Raw genomic sequence first — 15,395 nt, forward strand, 5'->3', positions numbered from 1 at the left:
CTTTAAAGAGCTCACACCTGCATGAAATTCAGGAAGGTGTAACAGCGTTTCATGATCTCCAGTGTGGGGGATCATGTGTCGTGGAGACTTCACTGCAGTCACTCAGCTTGTGTTACTCAGTTCAGAGGCTAAACACTGTCATTTCAAATGTTTAAGCTGACTGCTTCTCAGGACATGTTCACAAGACAGTGATAAGCACAGCTGCCCAGGTGATACTGAGAGAGACTTCAGGAAGCGGTCCTGGTGAGAAGTCTTGCTGGTGAGGACAAAACTATAATCCTGCCTGTGTTAAGACCAGTCTAAAGATGGATCATTGGAAGAGTTTTGTCCATTCTAGGAGGAAGAGTATAATTTCATGGATGCATATAAATTCGCTGTGATATTGAAGCAATGCTTTTAAGGAAGAGGACACGATTAAAGCACACATCATCTTTGATTTCAGAAGGACGTAGTGCAGTTTTTTTTCAGGGAATAGAAGACAAACTGTTGAACTGTGTTATTCATGGTGAATAGTGCTTCTGAGCTAATTCACATGTCAGTGGGGCTTACAAATATGTATCTTCAGAGCTGCAAGAAAGAGCCATGGCCAGAAGAACATTTAAGTCAAAAGAACTTCCTTTTGACCTAATTAGACTTAGACAAAATATCTAGATTACATTCAGTAGATTCTGACCTCATTAAAAGTCAGAATTGGGAAACAGTAGGAATTTCATAACTGATTTTCATGGTCAGGTTTTCACTACTTTTAAATGTGCTTGCTGCACCTCCATAGTTTTGAGTTTGAAGAAAGACAGGGAAGCACTGTCACCTGAAAGTGGTTAGAACTACTGTTTTGTTCCAATTGAAAGTTGACTTTTTCCCACAAAAGGACCATATAAGTCTCATTCAATACATATTCCAGGTCAGTGTATAATAGGAGCAAGACGGTGCATTTCAGAGCTGGGATGTTAGACTTGGAATATCTTGGTATATGATTTCCTGCTTCTGTGCTTTTGAACTAGCACCTTTTTTAAACCAGAAATTCAAGGTATGTGGAAACCAAAGGAATTCTTTTGCCTTTTTGTCCTTTTAAAGATACTGCCTTTTCCTATGCCTTTCAATCATTTCTGTCTACAATTTCTTTAACTATCTCTTGAACGAATTGATTTTGCCACTCTTAGTGGACCTCTTATAATCCATTCAATATGTGTATTTCCCTTTGGATGAAATACAGTGGTTTCATGTTAAGTTCCTACCTGCTCCTAATTTCCTAGGATGTGCATTATGTCATCTTGTTTTTGCATTTTTGCCAGTGGGAAAAGTTTGTCTAGATCAATTTTATCAGTCTTCTGCATATGAGGACAAGCATCAGTTAGATCACCACAATGTCTCCCCTTCCCTAGTGAGAACAATCTTATTTTCCTCAACCATCGCTCATTACATAAATCTTTCTGTTTTGCAAGTGCCACGGGCTTTAACATTTGATACAGAGATTTAGATCTCATCACAAAGTCACATGGAAAAATTGGGTTTGTAGATAGTAAAAACATCAAAACTCAATTAAGTAGCACACAATTCTTTGGCAACAACTGGTAACTTTGGCTCCCAAAACAGAATTACTAATTTTCACTATCATGAATTTCATGGAAATATCACAAAGCGATTCCTGAGGTCAACACAATTAAACTATGATCTTACTGTGGTTTGAAAAGTAACACATTAAGTGGCAACAGGGATTACCATGTTTATCGCCTCTCTGTGGCTTCCAGATTAAATCTGAGCAATGAGATTTACAGCAAACTTTCCAAACATGTTTGTTGCAGTTTTTCTCTGTGAATCTAAGGCTTGAGCTTTATTAAAGTTCTCACCATTACCAATATATAGAAAGCTAAAAAAATTAGCAAATATGCCAAAGGAAAAAGGACAGTTCCATGATCCATATTTGCAGTGAGCAAAACACCATTCAGCATCTCAGGATCAGGAGAAAGAGACCTTGAAGAACTGGAAAAGAGAAATATTTTTTCTACTCAGAAAGGATTTCTTTTTCTTTTCCACTGGCTAGCTGAAAAGACAAGAGAGACAATACATTTGGCATCCTTTTCCATCAGTAATTATGATGTTTGCCTCAGTGTCTTGGCCATGTTTAAGTACATCTTACATGGAGGGATGTGCTCTCCTTAGTTGCTTTCCAAGCTTGTAGGATATGAACTGGCTGGTACAAAAGCTGTGTAGCTGCATTAACCTGGCAGTGATCCCAGGCTTGTCAACCCTGCTGTTTGCACTTCCCAAGTGTGTTAAATTTCTACTAATATTCTGCAGAAAGAGACTGCTAGCAGAAATATTTGCTGATACAGCTTTCAGAAATGACCACTGTGGTATTGAATGTTAACGATGTACTCACAAGTATTTGCAACAGCACCTGAATAGCAAATACCATGCTCACGCACCCCACCAGAACAGATGGACAGTGTAACCTCTATTTCATGGATTGTGCAAGATTTAACTATGACTGAATTGAGAATATATGTGCATATTTATTTTAAACAACAAATATATTTGATCAGATCAGTTGTCCATTAAGTTAATGACACAGTAATGTTTCTGATGTAACTTCATGGACTTTGTCTGGGATAATAGAGGCTAGAAAAGGTCAGAAGAACTATGAACATGTTCTTATTCACTGACCATATCCAAAACTGCCCTGCTCTGGCATTCACTCTATATCTAGCCTGGAGCTGAATTCTTTCTGGAGATCAATACTATCTAATTATCATTTTCTTACGTGGGATTCACTCACTATTGACATATTCCTTTGTCTTTGATAGATGCACATGCACTACCATGTATATTTTATCTACCATGTTACCATCCACAAACTAAAGCCAGCTGATATATTGCCTCTTTTTGAACTTTCTTTGACTGTGATTAAAGGATTTTCACTTGTCTGAATGTTTTCTTACTTTCCTAAGGCTCCCCATTATATTTATAAAACATTCTGGTTTGCAATGTCCGTGTGCTCTCAGATGGGCTTTAAAAACAGAATAGCAATAGCCACATTGCAGACTGCATGTACTTTCCTCAAGATAAGCAACAGTGAGTGTAGAATTACAATTCTTTTAAAGCTTTTGTAGTGTACAAATAGTGCACTGGGGGAACACAAAGCTCCCCATTCACATTTATTACTTTCTCTGTGCCATTTCTCACTTACAAGGGCACTTCTTGGTGCATTTTGACAAGCTCTGTGGATTTAAGCATTTTTAAAAATTCATTCATCTGCAAAGTAGTAGTTTATCTCTTATTTTCATTCTCTCAATTTGAATTTTCATTAATCTCTTTCATTTTTCTAGGTTAATGCTTATATTCAGAAGCACAAATGCCTCTGGTTTTTCTGATGAGTTAAATAGTCTCACTGCATGACAGATTTGTTTGATGAAAGTCACCTTCCTTCCTGCTCATGCAATACTTTTCCATATTCAGGAAGCATTTTTAAGAGGAGACAGCATTGAGGTAATTCTGCCCCTACTTAAATCCCGTGACACCCATATCCGAAACTTAATACATGTAGAGATGAAAATAAGAGCTCTTTAAAAGCCTTGGAGTTACACACAGGCAGCATTTAGCCCTTTTGCTTGCATTTCTGTCATTCTCCTAGTGGATGCAGCAAACAATTCTTTACTCTGAGCAATGAAGTGAATGATATACCACTACACGTATGCATAACACTTTTTCATTCTTCTTTTTTTTGGTGAGAAAACAAACAGTAACCTTGACATATATGAATAGAAAGCTGTAATTTTGACCTGTAGAGACAACAGTCTGCCAGATAGTTGGGATACAAATATCAAGGAAGAATGAAAAAAGACAGATATTCATGAAATCCTGGTTGCATTGAAGCGGATGGGAATTTTGCCATTGATTTGAATGGAGCCAGGATTTCATTGCAAAAGCATCGTTCAGCTGTAAAAGTTGTCACTTTTAAGTCTGTACAACCTCATGCAATCAGTCACAAACTCCTGATGAAATGATTTGTAATTTTTCATATTGCCCAAATATTTTTTTTAACAGCTGACCCTTTCCCTTACTTAAACACAACCCCCTTCTCCTAGACATGTATTGAGTGCTTTTGTTGATTTTAATATGACTTTTAGCAACTTTCCCACATTCCAGCAAGGCCTACTTGAGCTATTTGCTTCCACTCAATTCCTCTTCTTGTTATTCTCACTTTTGTTAAAATTTCTATGAACACAACTGAACCTAACTGAAAATAGTACAGAAACTGGTTGAACTGTGGCACTTTCTGGCTTCCTGATAGCAGTCATACTTTATCATCATTTTGTCTGCTTTTGTTCTTGGCAATACATTTAGATAAACTACTTACCTACTGCTGTTATCTTTATTATGCCAAACAAGTTACAAACATGGTGGTGGATGCCTGAGGAACTTTTATGTGGTTGTTTTGTTGGGGAAACCTCTTGTTTGTTATCTATATGGTCAGTGCATCTGTCTACCCTCATGCCTGACTTTTGGAGAGGTAACAATGTGGTTCAAAGAGGAAAAAAAAGAAAATAGAGGGCAAATATTTTATAGTATACATAATATAAAATATTCAATGATGTAACTTGCAATAATGTAACATCATGTGACTTACACAAACCATTATAACGAGTTCACAGAAGAAAATGCTATTACATTACTTAGGACTGTATGTTACCTGCTAAAAATAAATAAATCACCCAAACCAAGCAAAACTAACCTTAGACAAAATAGTAAAAGTACAAGCAAAATATTAGTACAGTGGCAGTGCAGAGAGCTTGACTCTGGGTAGGAGCTGCAGGTCAGGCAGCGTGTGGTGCAGTCCATGCAGTGCCAGCAGGCAGTGCCTCCCCTCCTGACAGCCACTGCTCGCCCGCAGGACCGAGGGAGGGTTCCCCTTTAGATGCCTGACAAGGAAAACTCTCCTCCACAGAAAGATTTACGCAAAAATTATAATTATTTTTCCCACTCTGCCACTGAGCCAGCATATAGTAGAGGAGCAAAGTGGAGACCTGAAATGAGGAAGAAAGCAAACTTTTTTGCTGTAAGTTTCCTGCAAGCAGAATGGGTATGGTGGCTTTTAGAGCTGCAGCAACCAGCACCGAGGCAACAGCCGGACTCTGCCTGATGCACGGAAGGAAGCTTTGTGGACAGTCTCCACCCCAGCACCTTTAATCAAACCCACCAACAGCAGTCAGCTTTTGGCCCTACCTGAATTTCTAGGATCTGCACCGCATTTTTCTGTACCTTAACACTACGGCAGTGGTTCAACCATGCAAGGCCTTGCAGGGCCCCAGCTCCTAGTGAACACTGAGGAGCACCCTTGTACAGATATCAGAAAGCTGGTGGCACCTGCCAGATCCCATTTATTGCAGCAGGTGAGGAGAAATAGCAAGAGAGTTAAGGGGTCCTCCTCCCACCGTTCTGGCAAGCGGGAGCTCTGCTCTGACCTGCAGCCCTCTGTGCAGTCCCAGGGCTCTGCCCTCCGCCCCAAGCTCCTCTGAGATGAGGGGATGCAGCTATTTACCAGCCTGAAGCTGTGACTGAAATTTGAAGGTAGTGAGACAATCAAAGGGAAACCTGTGAAAATACACGTCCTAGCTATATCCAAAAGAAACCTATTCTGAGAACAAGTCACGTGAGTTTAATAAACACATCCTTAAAATAGTTAACACTTTTACTGCAAATCTTCCAGTGATCCTAGCCCCGATGGAATTTTCATTGGGGGTGCACCTACAGCTGTCAGATTTGACATATAAAATCAAGTTAATCTGCTTCAAATTAAATTTGAGGAGAAAGAGGATAAAAATTAAATACAATTGGTTTAGAATGAAATGGCTACTTTGTAGTTCTTGACCATTTTATTTATAGTAAATATTTGGCTTGCCTTGGAGTAATTTTTATTTTGAATGTCTGTAATTAATGACATGGTTCATTAGTTGCACGGAATCTAATGCAGCTCTGCTATACAGTAGTTCACATAATTGTGGGAGGTAACTCATTCCACATGCTCAAACATTGTAATTTCAAAATATTTTCCTAATCGTTCTCAAATAGAAATATTTCTAAGCGTACATCGAAAACTGCCTATATCCAAGTAACATTAACAGAACATAGTTTAAGCATAACATGCCAAGAAGTATTATTTTTGGCTGTAACATAATTGGTATCACATGCTGTTGCTATTTTATATACTCTTTTCCTTTTTGCCTTAACTTTTATTATTTTATATGGGCACAGGTATTACCTGAGGGTGACTGCGTAACAAGATGTAGGCGTATACTAGGTACTGGAATTTTAGCCAGTTAGTTTTCTTGTTTCAAGCTGCAACAAATATATAAGCAGTTAAAGAAATTAATCTAGCAAGTATTTTGCCTTACACTTAACAGAATAAACATAATTTTAACATGACATTTTAAAAGTCAATTTAGATAGGAAAGCGAAGCACAAGATCTAGAATAAGACTGAATCTGGAAAAAATGAACACCGTGAATATTCCTATAAAGCTCACTCTTATGCAGAGGTATTTGACTAAGTATCTCAGCTCTTTTATCCCCCTTACCTGTAAGATCTTCAGAAGCCTGATAACATGCAATCCGTATCCCAGTGGCTGGGTGAGTCCTTACTCGGTCTTTAGGATGAATCAGACACTAATCTTCTACCCTATAAAATGCTTTATATGTGTTCCTACTTAAGATTTATCCTTGTCAGTTGATAGCAAGATCCTCAATACTGTGTGCCCAAGGTAAAATGCAACTAAGAAATCCCAGTAGTGAAACAGGTACAGGAGATTGTTCCTGTTCCATCCCACAGCTATTTAATGGGGGATCTTCTGGGAGAGTAGGTATGGAATAGTTAAGAATGTGAAATATTTACTTATGTTTGCTCTCAAGAACATTACATAGATGTGATAATGTAGATGTAATAATATTGATGGTGTGATAGTGGATATTACTGGTTTCACAGGTTCATAAGAGGGACATGCTATGCACTTGTTTTTAAAGAAAGAGTTTTTAAAGACTTTTAGGATATACTTCCAAGTATTAAAAGGCTCTCTAGCTACTGAAACAGAAGAATTTGCCTCCAACCCTGCTAAGTAAATAAAGCCATTATGTGACCTGATCAGCTTATGCTTGAGCCTTTCATGATCGTGCAATAAATGCATTAACAGACCAAACTGACTTAAGATTGAATATCAGTGCTGTCCATACTTTGAATACTTAACGTGTATGTAAGTAACCAAGCCTGAACTCCATATTTCAGGTTCAGGTCTAAATCTCATTAGTCTATAGGAACCTATCCATTGGTCTGAACGGCACTTGGGTCAAGATATTTTCTGGATGCCGGCAGAGTGTGCTCAGGTGTGTTCCTGGCTGTGCCCCAACTCCAGAGGTAGGGACAACCTAGTCTCCTTGGGATGGAGTCAAGGCACATGGGTCAGGCAGGGATCCAGACACTTGAGATTTCATGGTGTGGGCAAGTGGGGGACCAAGACAGAGATTGGTACATCAGGAGTTACCCGTCCTGCCACATATAGCTGGCCTCTGGAAGTAAAAGCAAAGTTACTGACCGGAAAAAGTACCAGTATGTTAAAATACTTTAAATACACACTTTATATACACAGCTGTAAATCTGGTTTCATTCTGGAAAACTTAAGAGAAAATTGCTAAGTGTGGCTTATTATGATAAGCAGGTGTATTATGTAGGCAATGTCATTTTTCAGGAAACAGGGCTGGGATAAAAACTATGAAGATGTGAGAAGTGTTTGCCCACTTGAGGAAAAAGCCATATTCAATTATTTCGTTTTTTTCAGGTTTGAGCCATATGTCAATAGGACTGAATTGTCTTACTTAATACTGAGGATCCAGAGTGATCTTTCCCATAGAGCTCTGTTTCTACTTACTTGTTTACACATTCCTATTATGTTCTACCTAATATATTTTGGCATGTTTGTCACAGTGAGGTTTGATTTCAGTAAGTATTCATACACAAATTAAATGCTGCAAAAAGGAAAGATATTTGTATTTGAAATAGCCACATGCAAAAAAAGATTCAGTGCTATTTGCAACGCAAATCTTATTCATCAGAAAATTAGCTAAAATGATTTCACTTGGATAAAATCAGAACTGTTATATATCAAATTTTCTTTTCACATTGGCGTAGAGTACAAATTTATTCCTAAGGGCATTTTAAGACAAGTTTAACTAACAAGAAAAATGCTAAAATAATATCCATTTTCATAGTAGCAAAATAGTGATATTTAAATTAGAAAATAACAGGAAAATGTAAATTATTGGAATGATCATTACTGACAGCTGCCTCTCCAAAAGCTAGTTTTCAAGGTTAGTTGTGTGATAAGAATTACTGCTATTATTACTTCTTTATACATACATTTCTATTATACAAACAAAACAAAAAGACATTTCCCAACCAAAAGCTTATCTGGTACTATGATGTACCAGAGAAATTCTTTAAAAAATGAATACTCAAAGCTGCACATATTGCCTGTGTTTTGCCATTGCCATTTGTGCCACAAGGGAGGGTGTTAATTGCATATCCTGGGAAACACCACCAAATTTTACCTCTGCATCAGCAAAGCAATGAAAAGCATAATTCACGTGATATATTCAGGTAGTTCCAAAAAGTCACTTTGGCTAATTGTAAGATTTTTGAGTACCCAGAATAGCATCCAACATCAACATCATATGAAAACATCCAGTCTGAGATGCAGTTATGTGACTAGTTCTACTCAATATTAGTAAATCAGATAGGTTTGAAGCAAAACAATTCTGATTATACCTCTTGAAACAGTAAGATATATTAGTTATGAAAACTTATGTATAAAATTAAAGAGCTTCCATGTTGACTTAGTGTGGACCTCCTACACAGCTTGTAAACCACAGTCTTTTTTTCCTTTTTCACATATTTTCAGCGTAATCCATCTATCTCTTATTTTAAGTAATAACAATCTGTAATTCAGACAGAGGCAGTGCAGTAAATTCATAAAGAACTCTGGCAAGTAATATCCACAAATATACTTTACACTATGGCTTTGTCTTAAGAAAGTATTTTAAAATGTCTAACAGCAACATCAACAGCAAAGAAAGAGCTATTTTGTTTGTACTTACATTAGCATTGTTTTTGGATCAGATACGTACCCGTTGAAGCAACTCTCCACTTGCTTAGCTGGACTTCATGCTGTGAAGCTGCGGAGGAACCCATGGTCTGGAGGAACCTGAACTGGAAGATGTGTTTCAGAAGCCCCAGTAAAGTACTGGAGCTCTTGGTGGGTCATCTGCCCAAGGGACTGTGCTAAACCTTGCCCAGAGTTCAACTCCTTGCTTTATTTATATTTTGGGATGTCAGATCCTCTGCACCAACTGTGTCATGTTACAGACTTTCCTGATGAGCACGTGGTTTGCTGATGTAAATGCAGTGTATGTTTTGCAAACATAAATGATACAGTTTTACTAATTACCAGAAATCTGTTTCCAGAATGTCACATATTTCAGCTTCTACAATGTTTGGTAGATGGAGTACTTGATTCAGTAGAAGACCTATTTTTTGTCATTACAATGCAATTTATTTGTCCTACATTTGCCAGAAAACATTATTATGTATTCTAAACAATACTATTGATCAAAAAATAATTAAAAAAACCCAACTCCCCCCCAAAATGGAGATGGAAAGACAGTATTTACAATGAAAGAAATAGAAGCATAGCTAGATTATGCCTAATTCACCATGATTTGCAGTTGCAACCAAACCCCTTTGATATCAGAAACACAAGCTGTTCTATTTATGTCAGTTTGTTTTGGATTGGGACTTTTATTGCTTAGAAGGGGAGTACTAAACCATGGTGTTTCCTAACTTGCTTAAATCAGAGGGGTTTTACTACCTCCCATTTGTGATTCGGTAGTGATGAAGTTAATGGAACTTTGTCCTTGGGTTCCATGTAAGCTGATTCAATGGTTACCATTAAAAATGTCAATATAAACCCACAGATACTTCATAAGTAGTAATGGGTATTTGGGACTTATATACTCAGTCATGTATTAAATAATATCTGAAATTCAGAGATAGCGTTGGTAAACTGTTGGGAAAAGATTATTTTTTTTTCTTAATGGAAGTCACTGTGTAGAACATCCAAAAAGTTGTCTTCTTCTTATCCATATTTATGAAGGAAATACTCCATTTTAAATTTCCTGGTAGAATCCAACCATTTGAGCTAATTTTAATTTCAGAATGGATTAGGCCTGAAAACTCAGCTGGCTACACCAAGAGAACAGACTTCCTTGTATTTCCCCCACACACACCCAATTTTGGACATATTGAACATAAAGCAAGACAGGCAGACAGTCATATTTACTTACAGCAGAGACATTGCCAAGTTTATAGAAACAACCTTTATCAAAAGTTTTTTTGTCTGTTATATTTCTCTTCCAGATACATTTTGAATTTTCATTTCTTTTCATATTCCCTTAGATACTTTGTTGATTTTTCTGTCTTGGCAACATAGTCTATCATTATATCTTGTTTTAAAATGTGTTGAGTGATTAGAGAGGAGTCAGCGCAAAAATAGCAACAGCTGTGACTGCCTGTGCCTGACCGAAAATACCCAACCCTGTGCACCTTCAGACACATCGAGCTGGTGAGGCCACCCTATGGCAATGTCCGTTCAGAATTAAACTTACCAAAAAGCAGTATAACAATGATAACAAAGCATTAGCCAGATTAGGTCTTCTGTTTCTCCTTAATCATTTCCCTTGGGACAAAACATGTCTATTTATGTCTTGTATAAACTACAGGTGACAAGCTCAGGTCTTTCTTTCCATTCTATTCCTCTAAGCCTCTATTCTCAATTTAAAAAAAAAAAAAAAAAGTAAAAAAAAAAAGCTCTTGTAGCTAACTTTGTCTGTATCATATATATTTCCTTGTAGCGTATGTATCTGCCAACCTTCTGGTTTTGTTTTTGTCTTTCAGAGCAGAGATGATGCATTTCAGTTTTGACCCATCATCTAGAGACTTACTCACACTCTTAAACCCTCAGCAGAATAATTAATAAACAGCTAGCAACCTGCACTGTGGTGATGCTTTCACAGTCTGATTGGTTGAAGGCTTTTGCCTTCAAAAAAAAAAAAAAAATCAAAATTGGGCTTTTCCCACCAAAGTCACTGTGAGGTACAGGGGGCATTTACTTCACATGTGCATAAGCTATCAGTCATAACTTCATTCCCACCCTCATGCCCCCAGTCTACTACCTTTTCTGCCTTTACATTTATTTGCTGATTAAATTTGTTTTATTCATCAGTTTGTGTCCCTTTCCCATAATGGCATTCCTGTTGTGGTCTTTTTACAGATTTTCAGGATAAAAGCAAACCAACTACCATATTTTCTTGTGGACAAAGCTTTGTGTCTTGGCCAAAAGCCATTTATAGGAATACATCAGTTGGAGGCCTTCCTCTCCAGTATAAATCAGAAATTGCTCCTTATGTTGTCTTTCATCTTTTAAATACGTTCCAAACTGATCTGAGCAACTGTCTATGTTAGATTTATTCCTCTGCTTGTTCACTGATGTTCTCATCTATAATAATCAGTCTTCCTTTGTACATCTTGAGCATTATCTTCTTAATCAAGTTTATTTTCAGACCCCATTTCTTGGCTTTCATGGTCCAGTTCCTCCATTAATTCTTGTAGATTGAGCTTTTAGACCAGCGTGATATCTGACAATCTTGTTTACTTAATTTTTTTTTAAATGCTGGGTGTTCATTTCTTTCATTCTAGACATTCCTTTTACAAAATTGCTATAGAATATCTGCAAACAGCTTTAAAACAGTAATATCACATAATTTTATTTCTCTCTCTCTCTCCCCCTATAAATACACAAACATGCACATCTATAAATAATCCTACACAGTTTAAACATGTGGTGGATGTTTCACATTACTGTGTGCTTCCTGGAGACACAAAACAGTGTAACATTTTTATGTGCTTAAACTTTTCAAAGCTCTGACTTTTGAGTTTTTCTCCAGCCGAACAGCTATGTTCATGAAGTTCATGAATGCCATACAGAATAACAGTTAGGGCGATACTTGTTCTCCAGTAACTCATTAATCATTTGAGTATTACCCATTATGAAGCACTCAGAACAAAAGCCCGTCTGTTTTCATTGTTTAACCAGTCACTGCAGTGTGGCAATTCCTGCAGGAAGTATCTTTACACATTTCGTTTCTGAAAGGACCCAATCTCACTGAACTTAACAGCTTCTGGTCCGAGGCATCATTGAAATGGTTCGGCATCCACCACAACAACTTCCAGCATTAGGGTTTCTTTTTGCTCCCTGATTAATTGCTGGTTCTGCTTCATCTTTGGGATTCTAGAAAATGCCTGTAATGATCACACAAGGAAAGTCACTGAGATACCAAAGGGACTCCACAAAGCAGCAGGCAACTATTTCATTCATTCAACTGTAGGGTGGAGGGTGGATAAATAACCTAAGAAATAAAGACCTCCTTGTGTCTCATGCAAAGCTGAAGGGACTTCAACCAAAGAATCAAGACATTTTCTCATCTTGCTTCATCCTCTTTCCAGCATCATTTTTCCCACAAGAATTGCTCTTCCTCTTCTCTGCCTGCCCTCGCCCAGGCAAATTTTCTGTAGGATTTTAGGCAGGGGAGAGGATGTGAAGGCACCTAAGCAACTAGTTCTGCCTCCCCTTCGCCTCAGCTCCACGCCCAGGTTACCTCTTCTTGCAGCGCAATCAAAGGTTTTCTTTCTAAAGGGATTCAGGTTGTAGCATGGTAAGCTTACAACTTCTTCTGACAGTGCTGAATCTTTGTTACCAAAATTTCCAGTTTCTGAGGACAGGCTTTACTTACTGAGCAGCTCTGTTGCAGTGCTATGTGATAGTACAGGCTCACTGAGCAGCTCCTCTCAGGCCACCATTTACTGCTTTCTCCATACGTCTATCTTCATTCAGGCACTCTGCCTCTTTCCCCAGATGCTTTAATTCAATGGAAATTGTGAGGGAAATTTGTCTCAATGCCCAGGACCCACAAAAGTCCCATAAACCATTTCAATTTTATTACCTAATCCTGATTATTGAGTGTTTTGCCACTTACCTATAGTTTGCCAGGGTTTTGGTCCAAACACAAGGCTTAAATAGTGCATCAGGCCTTGGAATAGAAATGAGCTTCTCCCTTTGTTTACTGAAAGGAAAGTCCTGACTGCTGCCACTAATGCCTGTCACTCCCCTGATATAAATGTGTGTTTTATCAAAAATTCTCATCTTCTAGCAAAAAGCATGCAAGCCACTGCTTTTATAAGAGTACTGAACTAGATGGCACTATAATAGAGACCACCAAAGTATCTTTAAAAAAAAAAAAAAAAAAAAAAAGCAGCGAACAGGCTTTGTAAAACCCAAGTGGCAGCTACAAGCCAAACACAGTGGGTGGCTTTCACCTATCCTGCTCTAATGCCACTACAGGATTTATGGCAGATTCCCTTAATGGTTGCAGCTCAAGGTGCTGCTCTTCGCTTTCACAGTCTGAGAGCTGCGTGCTTTGACATTACCAGCCTGCATTTTCCTTTGATCTGTGATTCAAGATCAGAGAGGGTATACAAATCACGGGGGTGTCTGAGCAGATTAGCTGAAAGCACACCCAGCACCGGCACTCTGTTTCTTACCTGAACCAACAATGTGATGGCCAAAGCCTGCTCAATGCCCACTTTCTTCCCTTATGGGGAAGGAAGAGTGTAAGAGATGGGTTTAAAAGGGGATTTTTTTTGCCTCCATTGAACAGCATAGGGCAAACAGATGTTAATGCTGAAGTTCCATTGTATTTTATTGTGGGTTTGCCTTGATACTGTTCAATCACACACATGTTAAAAAATAAATAAAATCACATAAGCACGTCTGTTACAGCTCAGGCCAGTTAGCATCAGGTCCCTTGTTTATTTTTTTTTTAATTGAAGATGCTTAGGCATTTAATAGTTTGAGACAGAAAGAGGTCCCTATGTTGGCTTATGTTCAGGCTCATTTGTCTTTAAATCCACATTTTGAAACAAAGAATCCAAAATGAACGCATATTGAAGTCAAATGATGCATCAGTCACTGAGCATGGCTCTGGAACATATTGTGCATATAATATCACAGAACTGGGTTTGTGAAGCACTGTCCTTCCAGGGGGTAAAGTCCCTTGCTAAGTTAGGCTTTGCTCCAGCAGCCATTTACGCATGTGTTTAATTCTGAGCAAAAAATCTGTGCTTCCAAAGCTGATAGACCTGTACATGCATCCGAACAAGCCTTCTGAATCTGAACAAGCCTAGATTAATGTTATACTGCAATATGAAGGGGAAAACTTATTGAACAGAGACAGCATTTTCTTAGCAAACTGTCTCATTCTTCATCGGCTTTTCCAAAAGTTGACAATCAGACAGATCTGAATTATATTTTCTTATTAAAATATGTTGCTATTTATATAAACTTAGAATTGTATATAGTTTTACAGCTCTCAAGTTAAAAAAAATGAAGAGGTATTCAACAAAAAGATAACATTTGCCATTCTAATAAATATTTTGACATTAAATTCAAAATTACACACTTTTAGTGAAACAGAAACTGATCATTTTGCTTCATAATGTCAGTTCAAAGTAAACATTTTTGGATTTTACTTTTTTTAAAGGAAAAAATGTGCTTTTTTCCCCCAAGGAAAAAATATTTTCCATGGAAAGAAAAAGATTACAACAAAAGCATACTAAAACTTTTTGTCCAAAAACGTTGACCGCAACTTAATACAATTTAACAGCTACCCATATTGTTGTACAACTGCCATCACTTATTTCTGTGGCATGCAGTCTTTCCTCAAAATCTATTGTGTCTTTTATCTGTAATGTGCATAAATGATTTTTAAAGAAGTAATGCATTGTGACAATTGCCAAAATACAAGTATGTTTAAATTGCCGTGACATTTAAAAAGACTACAACCATTTCTTAGGGAGGTACTGTAATTGTTTTTCAGAATTAAACAGGAAACAAAAAGCCAAAGTGTACAATGTATTATACATAATTGGCCAATCATCAAAATGACCAAATAAGTTCAGGACTCAGCTTGTGTGTTAAACACAGCTAAGAAAGTGGCATAAATTAACTAAGCTTCTGTATTTTATTTTTGTTTCAAACCATATTACTAGAGCTGTAAGAGCTTTGAAAAAAACAGCCTGGCAGTCCATACTTCTCTAAGAAGCTGTAGAGCCTTGGGAGAACTTCATTAAAGCCACCCGCTATTGCTTTTACACATGCCTCCGACTTTGATTCAAGAAGTCCTGCCTCTCTGTGCCAAAAACTTAAGCAGGCAGATTTCTCCTACCTTCAACTGTAGATT

This window comes from Strix aluco, chromosome 11, assembly GCF_031877795.1.
Source record: "Strix aluco isolate bStrAlu1 chromosome 11, bStrAlu1.hap1, whole genome shotgun sequence".
Classification (NCBI taxonomy): Eukaryota; Metazoa; Chordata; class Aves; order Strigiformes; family Strigidae; genus Strix; species Strix aluco.